Here is a 12,586-nt window from a genome sequence, read left to right as displayed (position 1 = left end):
ATGCATACCTAATAGTTGCTTGCAAATTTCACAATTCAAGTCGCTTTCTGGAAGTTTCAGGACTGATACAGAGGCTTCACAATGTCACCTAGCACCCAGACACTCTCTACCTTTCTGCTCTTCAATCTTTACTTTTTACATTTGGGCTTCTTGCTTTAGCAATATGACTGCCTCAACTCCAAACATCATAGCTTCACACAACCACATTTAAGACAAGAAAAAAGCTAATCTCCTCGCCTATCTCATTTTACTCAGAAGCAAAATCCCTCCCAGAAGACTTCTTCTTACATCTCACTGGCCACAAGTTGGTCACATGGCCACCCCTAAATCTCTGGAGCAAATGGGGAATGCAATTACTAAACTAGGTTTAGACCCTGTACTCAGGGGAATGGTCCACATTCCCAGATCATATTGTAGCCTGAAAACTGGGGGGTGTATAAACTTAGGAAGAAATGAGGAACAGCTGCTATGTAAGCAGCCAATAGTGTCTGATGCAACCACTACGTTCAAGGCATCCTTCTAGTCACTGTTTAGAATACAAAAATGAGGATGCCTGGCTAGCTCAGTTGGTAGAGCATGTGACCCTTGATCTCAGGGTCATGAGTTCAAGCACCACATTGAGCATGGATCCTACTTAAAAAAATAAATAAAATAATAGAATACAAAAATGAATCAGGCAACTATAGGCCTAACTCAAAACATTGGTTGTTTATACTTCATAGACACTGAGTGCACTTAACAAGCACTGGGACCCATGCAAGGTTTGATCTCTGCCCTCCCAAAGTCCCCCCTTTCTCCATCCCCAAGCATATGCCTCAGAGTTAACCACTCTTCACAGTTTGATGTATACCTGTGTACAAATATTTTTATTAAATAATGCTTTTTATTTAATAAAATAAAAATAAAATTTTATTTAATAAAATTTAATGATATTTTCATTAAAATGTTATCATAGTCTTACCAAACACTTACTATATGCCAAGGTCTATTCTAGATGCTTGAAATAAAACAGTGAATGAGACACATTCTTCACAAGAGCATGCTTCTGTTCACATTAAAATCTGCTTTTCTCTCATGATCGTCTTAAAGGTCTACTTCTTTCTTTGTAATGGTTTTCTGTATCACATTCTATGCTTCTACCAAAACATATATAACTATTCCCTTTTTAACAGACATTATGGTTCTAATTTCCTACCATTGATGACATACAAGATCTTGATGAACTTTCTTTAAATGTCTGAACACAGACAGGAGTTTTTCTCTTGGATAGCTTCCTGAAGTAGCTTGTTATAACATACTTTTTTCCTTTGTATCCTCAACACTAGGCACAGTATTTTACACACAATGGGTATTTCAACAACATTTACTGAATGACCAGTCTCCGCATCATCCCCACCCAATCAAGAACCCCTTTAACTTTCGACATGACTTTTTTTTTTAACATTTCAATAAGAAACTGAATTCTTGCATTTATAGTACAGAAATAAAAAATTTAAACCCTAATTCTGTTTTGTAGATTTAAGCTATAATTCACTCTAGTTTATTAAAAGACCGCTTTTGGACTTTCCCAGCAACAACTTGGCATTTTTAATATGTTCTCATTATTAATAAAATTCTGTGTTTTAAGGAACACGTTTTCAAACTGGCTTTTGAAAGGGTCCCTAGAGAACTGCTGTGGATAGCTACTGACGTGAAGAAAACCCAACATTCACCATGTGAAATTATCATCTGCATATCCACAGGGCCCCTTCCCGGAGGCTGTCTGGGGACTAGAGCTCCACATTGCACTCGCACTGTGTGACAAACAGCAGGGAAGATGTCTTCTTCCACATCTCACCCATCTGATGTGGGTGCCAATAAGTGACAAATGAGCACAATTATTGCTTGTGTTGAATGGGATCGATGTGGGCTATCATCTATTAAAGTGTTTATTAAATGTGCACATTTCTTGTCATTTAATAACCAAGCAAACTATGTACTTGCGGATTGTGAACAGAACTTCAAAGGCATGCAGCACCAAATTTGGCACTCACCAACCAAATCTTAAAAGGGCATGTAAGGTAAGTCAGGGATGACTGTGAGGGAGCAAAAAATGTACTTCAGGGAATTTGTGATTTGTGAATTTGGAGGATGAGAGGAACATCTCCATATTTAAGAATGCAGAAACTAACAAGGACCATTTAGGCACAAAGAAGTTCATACATAAGGGGGAAAAAATGAACCTGCGAGTAGCTTAGTGCAACACTTTTCAAAAACTTTTGACTGAGACCCACAATAAGAAATATATTTGGGGCGGCTGTGTGGCTCAGTCGGTTGAGCCTCCGACTTCGGCTCAGGTCATGGTCTTGCAGTTCGTGAGTTTGAGCCCCGCATCGGGCTCTGTGCTAACAAACAGCTCAGAGCCTAGAGCCTGCTTCAGATTCTGTATCTCTCTCTCTCTCTCTCTCTCTCTCTCTCTCCCCCTCCCCTCCTCATGCTCTGCCTCTCTCTGTCTCTCAAAAATAAATAAACGTTAAAAAATATTCTTTAAAAAAAAAGAAATATATTTTACATCATGGCAGGGCAGACACACCCATACATGCCACACACATGTAACTGAAATGAGAGTTTCACAAAGTAATACTCTTACTACATAACATTTTCCATTCTATTCCATTCTATTTCAGTTTCTGATGAGGTTTGTGACCCACTAAATTGATTTCAGAACTCACTGATTAGTGGTTTTTATCACTGATGGTCAGCAGGTATCCACTGCAATTTTTTAAAAATCATCTTTATGAAAGACAGGAAACTCAGGCACATAATCATCACATACTGACAGTTTTAGAGTCACCAAGACCTGGGTTTTAATCCCAGCTCTATCACTAGTATATAACTTAGAAAAAGTGCTTAAATTTTATAAACTTTAGTCTCTCCATCTGTAAAATGGAGAAATAACAGTATAAATCATATAATGTACTCTTAAATGATAGCTACTATCACCAATATCAGAAGGAGGATGACCATGGGGATTTACTTGCCCAAAAGATGAAAAAATTCATCAACAGATGAATAGACAAACATAATAGAATATTATTCATCCATAAAAAAGGAATAAAGTACTGATACATGCTATAACATGGATGAACCTCCAAACCATCCTAACCAAAAAAGCCAGACACAAAAGTCACATACAAATTTTCCTTGCTATGAAATAGCCAAAATAAAGAAAACCATAGAAACAGAACACAGAATGGTGGTTGCTCGGGACTAAGAGGTGGGGAGAGAGAGAGAATATGTTTAATGGGTAAAAGGTTTTACTTTGGGGTGATGAAAATGTTTTGGAAATCAAATGGTGGTTGAACAACATTTTGAATATACTTAATACCACTGAAGTGTTCATTTTATCTTTTTTAATTTTTAATTTTTTAATTTATATCCAAGTCAGTTAGCATATAGTGCATTAATGATTTCAGAGGTAGATTCCAGTGATTCATCCCCTATGTGTAACACCCAGTGCTCATCCCAATAAGTGTCTTCCTTAATGCCCCTTCCCCATTTAGCCCATCCCCCCACCCACCTCCCCTCCAGCAACCCTCAGTTTTGAACTGTTCATTTTAAAATGGTTAATTTTCTGATACGTGACTTTCACCTCAATAAAATATTTTTCTTAAACGAGCAGGCATAGTACATAAAAAGAAACCCAATAATTATTAGTAAGTTTTATTATCTTACCAATAAGTTATTTTTAGCCCCTCAACAAAATATAAAATCACTATGACATCATTAATAGATGTTTATCGATATGATAATTAATGTTTGCTAGACTTTCATCTAAATTTTCCTTGTTACAACCCACATACATACTGTATAAGACTCTGAAAACTGAAGAGTTTGGGGAAGGAGCTTGGTCAGCTGCTTTCTGTCTTTCTAAATTGACATTTTCTATGGTGACCCCGCTGACCAGCTTCACTCTTCCACCCTCAGGAAACTTTCTAGGGAGGTCAGGTTCTAAAGCCACAGACAAAATGCATGCAGGTGGGAAGGGACTGTCTTGGCCTTGGTACTTAACACCTACAGGCCTCAACCACCTCATATATAAAATGGAGAAAATAACAGGCCCCCCCTCCCCCCTCCCCCCCCACAACCACTCCTGAGGTTGTAATGCACAAATGAGGTAATGCGGGTGAGAACTGCACTAAGAACACATGTTGGCCCCTTGCACATGTTCAATAATGGCAGCTACGTTCACTGTTATTTTTTTCTTTTTCAAGTGCAAGCTATATTGTGTGAAAAGAGATCTAGTGAATCCTGTGGTGAATTGTGTAAGGGATTTTAAGTGAATTCTTACATAAAATAATACGTCAGCAATTAGAGCAGTCCACAAGTGGTCCAAAGTGCTTTGCAAAACAGAGTTCCCATTTCATAGGCATGTGTTAAGTAAAAGCTGTGTTCATCTGTCAGGGATGCCACAGGATATTTGCTATCATCTGAACATAGGCAGTTAACACCTACCTCACAGGATTATTTTAAAGAATAAGAAAATCACAAAGGAAAAAGTCATGGCCCAGTGTGACATAGCGAGGTGTTCGGCGGGGCGGGGAGGGGGGGAAGGGTTATTACTATTGTAATTACCTCTGACACCAAGTCATTATTAGAGAAGATTCTAGCCCAGAGTAGATCAACCAGAAGACTCCCTTCCAACTCTTGGTGGCACACTTTATAGGAAGACTCATTGTTGAGTGTATTTTCCTGTTTACTCAATAAGAATATCTGCCTCGTTAATATTTCAGAAAGAAATACAGTCCAGGGGTCCTAAGGGCTGAGATTTTTGAGGACTCATAAAAATGTTTACCCTGAGATATTCCTGGAAGCATTGTTTATAAAATGTTAAGACTGAGAAATAACTAAAACACACAAAGTTAGAGAACTGGATACAAACAATGGTGCGTGATTAAGAGCACAGGCTCTGGAGTCAGCCAGGCAAGTTTAAAGCTCCACTCAGCCTTTGGCAAGTTAACCTCCTCCCCCACCCCCCACCCCCGCCCCATGCTTTCCTCTGATTCATACAGTAGTTGTGAGAATTAAAGTAAGTAAAGCGTTTAGCACAGTGCCTGACGCAAGCCTCCAGTGATGATGATGATGACAATGATGGTGATGATGGTGGTGATGATGCCATCACCATGACAAATAATGTTGTAGGTCTATCTTTTCCTGCTTCATAAATAAATTAATATATGTGGCTAAGTTTTTACACTAGGTCATGCAATAGAGAAATCGTAATACCTTAATCCAGTGATGGGTTATTGTCTCCTTTATATCTTTCTTTAGTGTCTGCAGTTTTCTTTTACAGTGACTTTAGAATCTAATAAAAACAAAATCTTTTCTATTTTAGCAAAATAAAAAAGGAAGAAAGGAAAGAGAAGGTGGAGGAGGGAAGGAGGAAGGAAGGAAGAGAAGGAGGTGAAGATTTGCTCTATAGGGCTAATTCCAGTTTCCCCTACAGCTGAACTCAGTGCCTTCCCTGGACCATTATAACTGGTATTATTTGAAGACTTGAGAATTTTTCCCCCTGAAAAATGAAAAATTCTTTTGTAGTGCAAATGGTCTTTCTCTGGTATATTTGTCCTACAATTTGGAGATTGGAAGTTTCTTAAAGGCAGGGCAAACATGAGTGCCCATCCAGATAATGGTAATCTTTCTTCTTTTCTGAACCTAAATTTTGATCATTTTCAAGCATTCAAAAGTTGGAAGAATAGTATGAACACCTCTGTAGCCACCACTTAATTTCAGTACTGATTAGCATTTTGCCGTGTTTGCTTTCTTTTCTTTCTCTAACACACACAGATATACTTTTCTTTTTCTTTTACTTATTTACTTATTTGTGTGTGTATTTATTTATTGCTGAACCACTTAAGTGCTGACATCATCCCACTCTGCCCCTAAACACTTCACTTGAGTATAACTTGCTGATGAATAGGGCATTCCCCTAGATAACCACAATAGTTTTGGCTAATGGCAAGTAGGTTCTCATGCCAGTGAAGATTGCCATGTAGCTATTGATTCATTCCACAAATATTTATTGAGAACTTACTATCACCCAGTGAGCTAGAGTGATGAGCAAATAAATACGATCCTGCTCATAGAGAGACTGACATTTTAAAAAATCACACTGATCACTATACAGTATATAATAACAAATGTGGTGAGGGTCATAAAGTGCCCCAGTGTATTTTCTTCAAACTCACCCTTGATTACCTACTACTGTTTTGATGATAACAATGGCCAGTACTGATTGCATTAATTAGGAGATTTCCAGTTGCAAGTGACAAAAACCCTACTGAAACTAGCTTAAGAGTAAAAAGGAAATTTATTGGCTCACTGTAAGCACACCCAGAAGCAGGAGATGAAATGATAACTCCCTTTGAATTTCCAGACCCCCACCTTCTTCCTCAGTGTTGATTTAATCCTCAGGCAGCCTCTCTTCCATGTGGCCAAAGGAATGGCTACTGGCAATCCGGATATACAGGACCTATAAAATTCTAGATCCAGGAGTGTGAGCCTTCTCTCCCAGGGTCCCTGTACCAACTCCTAGAGAAGACCTGATTTGCCCAGTTTTGGTCATGTGCTCTTTCCGGACCAATCCCTGAGGCCAAAGGAATGGTGCGCTCCCATTGGTCAGGCCATGTCCTGCACCCACTCCTTATACTTGGGCTACATGCAGGATTGATGCCATCCATACTCTAAAGAAAGGTTCTTGTACCAAAATAAGAGGTATTGGATGGTCAAAGTCACCCAGCCACCCCATGGCAGTGTCTGACATTGTGCCTCTCGGCAGGTCCTGGAGGTCTTCAAAATACTGTGCAGTGCACACTCCAAGCCCAATACCAGCAGGTGGGGATAGGAAGCAAAGGCTTCCAGTTTCTAGCCTGATCTGTGTCTTAACAGGCCGAGTCCACCAGAGGTCAGGGCAGAGCGCAAAGCAGGAATCGTCCTGAGGCTGGCTCTTCAACGCTGCTCAAATCAGCAACTCCCGCCAGAGTTCCCGGGGCAGGAGCAGACTGCAGCAGCCAGAAAGAAAACTCAGGCTGGAGCAAAGCGGCCACGTTTCCTTAAGAACTGCCTTCCTAAGACACAGGTCTAGACTTCAGAGCAGGGCAGACAGAATCAGGGAAGTGACTTTTAAAACACTGTATTTTGGAACTGCGCATGTTCTGCTGAAGAAACAGAAATGTCAGGGCCTCAGAATCATGCAGAGTGAGATACCAAATGTACCAACGTGGAATTGGCCACAAAAACTGGATTCTCTTCTCTGCCCCTACCTGCCTCTCTAGACTCACCTTCAATCACCCTTCTGCCTGCCTGTTCACAGTCAGCCACACTGATGGCCTTTCTGCAACTTAATCATGCCAAACTGATTCCCACCACAGAGCCTTTGGAAAATCCTTTTCCTAGATCTTCCCTATTGAACTCCTTCTTGGTCCAGTAGTCTCTTAGGAAATGTTAGTACCACATCTAAAATAGTGCCCCACCTAATAGCACTAACACATCACCCTGTTTATTCCTTTCATATCATTATCATCTCTCAACTTACCTGTTAATTTGTTCTTTTGTTTCTCCCACCCCACAAAAAAAGCACAACAGACTAAGGGACTTTATTTTGCAGTTTACCACAGCACCTAGAATAGTGCCTCCTCAGACCACGTGGGCTCGGAAACATAATGAACAAACAAATGAATGAGTCCCAGTTTCCCACACATAAAATGAGATGGATAGATTATATAATACTAACAATGGTAAAATACATTGAACATGTACTGCGTGTTGGGCACAATGCTAAGGGCTGTGGGTAGCACTGTAGATAACTGCCTTTGTATTTTTTCAGCCCTGACAAGATATCAAATATTCTCAGAACCTCAAATATCTAAGATGTTTTTGATGCCCAAATTCCTCACTTAGGCATTTATTCCTTTGGTTTTGTTCAGAACCTTTCAAAATACTTTTTGTTACAGAAACATTTGTTGAAGTGAAATTTTACCTAGAAGTCCTATAGAAAAACCTGGGGGGTGGGGGTGGGGGGAAAGTATGTGTATTACACCATTAAAAACACCTCCAACAAATTTCAAGAACAGGAATCAAAGACTGTCATCTCGGACCACAGGTAATTGGGTTAGAAATTTACAATAGATGAGGAGACATTTCTCTTCGTAGAAGTATTCCGGCTAATAATTGAACAGATAATAGAGTATTTTGCTACCTGTCATGATATAATGGATCTAGGCAATAAGAATGGAAGCCAGTTAACATGACAAAGAGACCATCAGACGCCATGTACCTCCTGATAAAAGAACACAGCACCCATGAAGGAGTCTCACCAAAAAGATCACGTAAAAACTGATTAAACCTCAAGACTGAGCTATCAATATACAGGAAATACAGAGGAACATGTTAATCTACACCACAGGAATACAATCAGCAAATCCAAACAGAAGGACACTAGAAAACTGAATTCCTCCAAAATAAATTATGAGAGAAAGAAGGAGACGTAGCAAAAACTGATTAAAAGACGCTTAAGAGACATACCAACCAATCACAATATGTGGACCTGGTTTGGATCCCGATTCAAGTGTACAATCTGAAAAACAAAAGATTTCAAAATATATGAGAAAAGTTTTAACACTGAATAGATGATATTGAGGAATCATCATTCTTATAATGGTATTTTAGTTATATTTTACAAACTGAAATATGAATAAAATGAAGAAAGTTAACAAAAAGAGAAATTAAAAATCCCCACCCATTTGGGCATTTAAAAATACTCTTAGCCTAAAAAAATTATTACAGTTTTTTAAACTAGAAATGAAAAAGCCACTGAAGCATCATACCGTTTTCCAATTCTAATAATATCAATAAATATAATGTACATGAACAAAAAGCTATTGGGAGTTCTCAGCAATTCTTTTTTAAGACAAATAGATTTTTTTAGACCAAAAAAATGAGAAAAAACACTGTGAATGATCACCAGCCAAGATTGGTCCGTTTCTTGCTGTGACCTCACAGCAACCATTATTATAGAATTCCAAGCACCTATATAAGCCCCTGGTTGGGCTGAGATTTGCTGTGCTTCTAGTTCAGGAAGCTGGTTTTCAATGACCTGAAGGACATTTGTTTGACTAAAGTTAGCTTGTTTTCTCCTTGGCATTGTGGGTTTTTGTATATTTTGTTTGTTACTTTTTTTCCCTCACTTTCCCATTTTCTTTATCTTTTCTCACTTTCTATTTTTCTGACTTTTCTTTTTTACTTTTACTTTTTTTCTTCTTTTTTCTTTCATTTTTAAAAGTTATTCTTTTTTCTCACATCTTTTTTTTCTCATTTTTTTAGTATTTGTTTTTAGTTCATTTTTAGTCTGCCATTGTGTTTTGATTCCATCATAAAGATCAGTTCATCAGGTGGTCTTTGGAAGTGATTTTTTTTGAGGTGACCTGGCCAAGCTTCTCACCAGCTTATCCCGAGCTTAAATTCCCAAGCTTGCTTTCAAGCCCAGCTGTTAATCCAACATGTTACAGGGCTTCTCAGCCATCTCTGCTTAGGAGAACCATGTTGGCAACAACCAACTCTTCAAGACCATCAGCAAGTGTACCTTTGTCGTGGTGAACTTGGCCTGACACATCCTGACTAGGAAAAGGTAGCCATAAAGATCACTGATAAGATCATCAGAATTCCTCCACCCTCCAGAGACTATCCGGAAAAGTAAAAATCATGAAGGCTTTCAATCATCCCAACATAGTGAGATTATGTGAAGTGAGGGAGACTAGGGACAATCAGCCTTGTCATAGAGTATGCTAGTGGAGATGAGTACCTAGTGGCTCATGAAAGTATGCAAGAAAAAGAGATCAAAGTCAAATTCTACCAAACAGTGTTTGCTATACAGAACTAGCACCACAAGTTTATTGTCCATAGAGACTTAAAGAAAGAAAACTAGCTCTTAGATGCTGACATGAACATCAAGATTGTAGACTTTGGTTTCAGCAACTAATTCACCTTGTCAACAAGTTAGATAACTTTTGGAACAGTCCCCCTTTATGCTTCCCTGGAACTCTCCCAGGGTCCAAAGTATGAGGGACCTGCCATGGCTATGTGGAGCCTGGCAATCATTCTCTATACATTGGTCAGTGGATCCCTGCCTTTGATGGACAGAACTTTAAGGAGCTGCAGGAAGAAGTGAGCAGAATATACCATCTTCCTTTTGACTTGTGCATGGAATGTGAAAACCTGCTCAAGAAATTTCTCATTCTCAATGTCCTAGCAAGAGAAGCACTTTAAAGTAAATGACGAAGGATCCATGGATGAATATGGGTCATAAAGATGAGGAACTAAAGACTTATGTAGAGTCAGTCTCTTGAGTACAAAGACCTCACAGACTGAGCTGATTGTGTCCATGGATTACTCCGTGAGAATATCCAGGACTCATTGACAGGCCAGAGGTACAAAGAAGTGATAACCAGCTATCTGCTTCTGGGATGCCAGAGATCCAAGCTGCAGGTCTACACCCTCACCCTGAAGTCCCAGCCTTCAGCAGATCTGACCAACAGCAGCACTCCCTCCCCATCCTATGAGGTACAGCACTGGGTCTCTGCCAATCCCAAGCACTGAGTTTCAGTGAACCTGTCATTTCTATCTTTAGTTGCTGTATTAGTCAACTAGGATGACCATAGCAAAATGCCACAGAAGTGCTTTAAACAACAGAAATTTATTTTCTCACAGTTCTGAAGGCTCAAGTTCAAGATCAAGGTGCTGTGAGGGTTGGTTTCTAAGTGAGAGATATCTTCCTGGCCTCCTATGTCCACACATGGCCTTTCCTCTGCACCTGTGTAACTCTAGGGTCTCCTCTTCATATGAGGACACCAGTCATATTAAATTAGGGCCCCAGCCTTATGACCTAATGTAACTTTTATCACCTCTTTAAAGGCCTTATGTCTAAATAACATTGTGGATTGAGCTTCGTTACATGCCTTGTGGGGGAAGGGAGGCCACACAATTCAAATAACAATTGCTCCTCTAGGAATACTCAGAGGAGCAAGGCAGATTTTGAGAGGATCAGGAGACACAGCAGAACACAAGCAGCAAAACTATCATGCCTACCAGCCCCCTATCCTGCCTAGAGAGGAAGGAGACCACCCCTCACCCCTCAGCAAACAGCAACCTGTCTACCAGCACAAACGAGAGCAGGAATTCCCCACTTCGGGAAACAGCCAGCCTTGGCCAGACCTCCATGCAGAAAGGTAAAGATAACCTAATGATGCCAAGGCCCCAGCACCTCTGGGGCTTCTGTTTCTCCTGCAGTCTCCCTGGCCTTTTCTTGCCAATGCCAAGCATCCAAGTCAGCCTGGGTGTAACTCAACCAGGCCTCTGGGCCTCACCCCATGTTGGGTTACTGTAAAGCGCTACAGCCCAGCACAGCCCTCCAGTGTGTCCCTGTGGCCTCCCCTTCATCCCACTGCATCAACAGCAGTGCTAGAACCTCAGATAATACCAATTTCCCCCAGGTTGAATCCAAACTAAACTCCATACACACTGGGTGGCTCCAGCAGGCATGGAACTAGCAGATTTTGCCCCAGTGTGCCCCCAGCCTCTCCCTCTTGTAACAGCCACAGCCAGCAGTGGGCCACTGGAGGCTGCTTCAGCAGGTGCTCCTTCAAGGGTACATGGAGGCCTCTTTGTTTATGATTTGATGGGATGAACCTGAATGAACCTAAAAGCAAAAATCAAGTGGAGATGCTCAAACCTGGAGAGGTCAAGCCACACTCATTGCACTTTATGGGGAATATGACTGTCACAAGCTCCATAGAGCCCAACAAGATGATGCGAGAATTCAGCAAGGTGCCTGACACAAATAGCTGCCCGTACAAACTGAACAAGAAGAAATGGTGCTGTGCATGTGCGGCACCCCAGGGCCAAGAAGACTTCCTGTGGTGGTAGGTGGAGGTGTGCAGACTCCCACGGTGGTCTCCCAACAGGGTTCATTTAAATGCATACCCAGCATCTCCATGCCCCACAAAAACAAAATAACAAAAGCAGTTAAGCTTTACAGGCTGCCGGATTTTTAGGGCAGTTTACTCTATATGATACTATAATGATGGATACATGTCACTACACATTTGTCCAGACTCACAGAATGTCCAACACCAAGAGGGAATCCTAATGTAAACTAAGGACCTTAGGTGAAATGATATGTCAATGTAGGTTTACCAACTGTAACAAATGTACCACTCTGGTGGAAGATGTTAATAAGTGGAGGAGGCTGTGCAAGAGTAGGAGTAATATATGGGAAATCTCTGTACCTTCCTCTCAATTTTTCTGTGAACCTAAAATTGCTCTTATAAAAATCGCCTCAAAAAAAAAAAAAAAAAAAAAGCTGCCAGGAACCACCTGGGAGAGAAGAGGCAGGGCCAGCCAGCTCCATCTGCTAGCCTGCCACTCAGCCCCACCTCAAAGCCAAGACTGGACTGGTTTCCTTCCCTTGGGGGCACTTCTCCCCTCCCCTATCCTTCTGTGTCTTTTCTTCAGGGTTTGTGAGAAAGCAGAAATGGTTCTCTAAAATGAAGAC

General features: G+C 40.6%; 2 pseudogenes; both read left to right on the top strand.

The window, feature by feature from the left end:
- The first annotated feature begins 9,348 nt into the window (after window positions 1–9,348).
- LOC121041097 (serine/threonine-protein kinase MARK2-like) lies at window positions 9,349–10,699 on the top strand (annotated as a pseudogene).
- A 107-nt stretch (window positions 10,700–10,806) lies between these two features.
- Window positions 10,807–12,086, top strand: LOC121041742 (serine/threonine-protein kinase MARK2-like; annotated as a pseudogene).
- Window positions 12,087–12,586: the final 500 nt, after the last annotated feature.

Source organism: Herpailurus yagouaroundi, unplaced genomic scaffold (genome assembly GCF_014898765.1).
Source record: "Herpailurus yagouaroundi ecotype Mexico unplaced genomic scaffold, PumYag 29, whole genome shotgun sequence".
Taxonomy (NCBI): Eukaryota; Metazoa; Chordata; class Mammalia; order Carnivora; family Felidae; genus Herpailurus; species Herpailurus yagouaroundi.
Note: the sequence above shows the minus strand (reverse complement) of the source record. Positions and strands in the feature narration are given on the sequence as shown.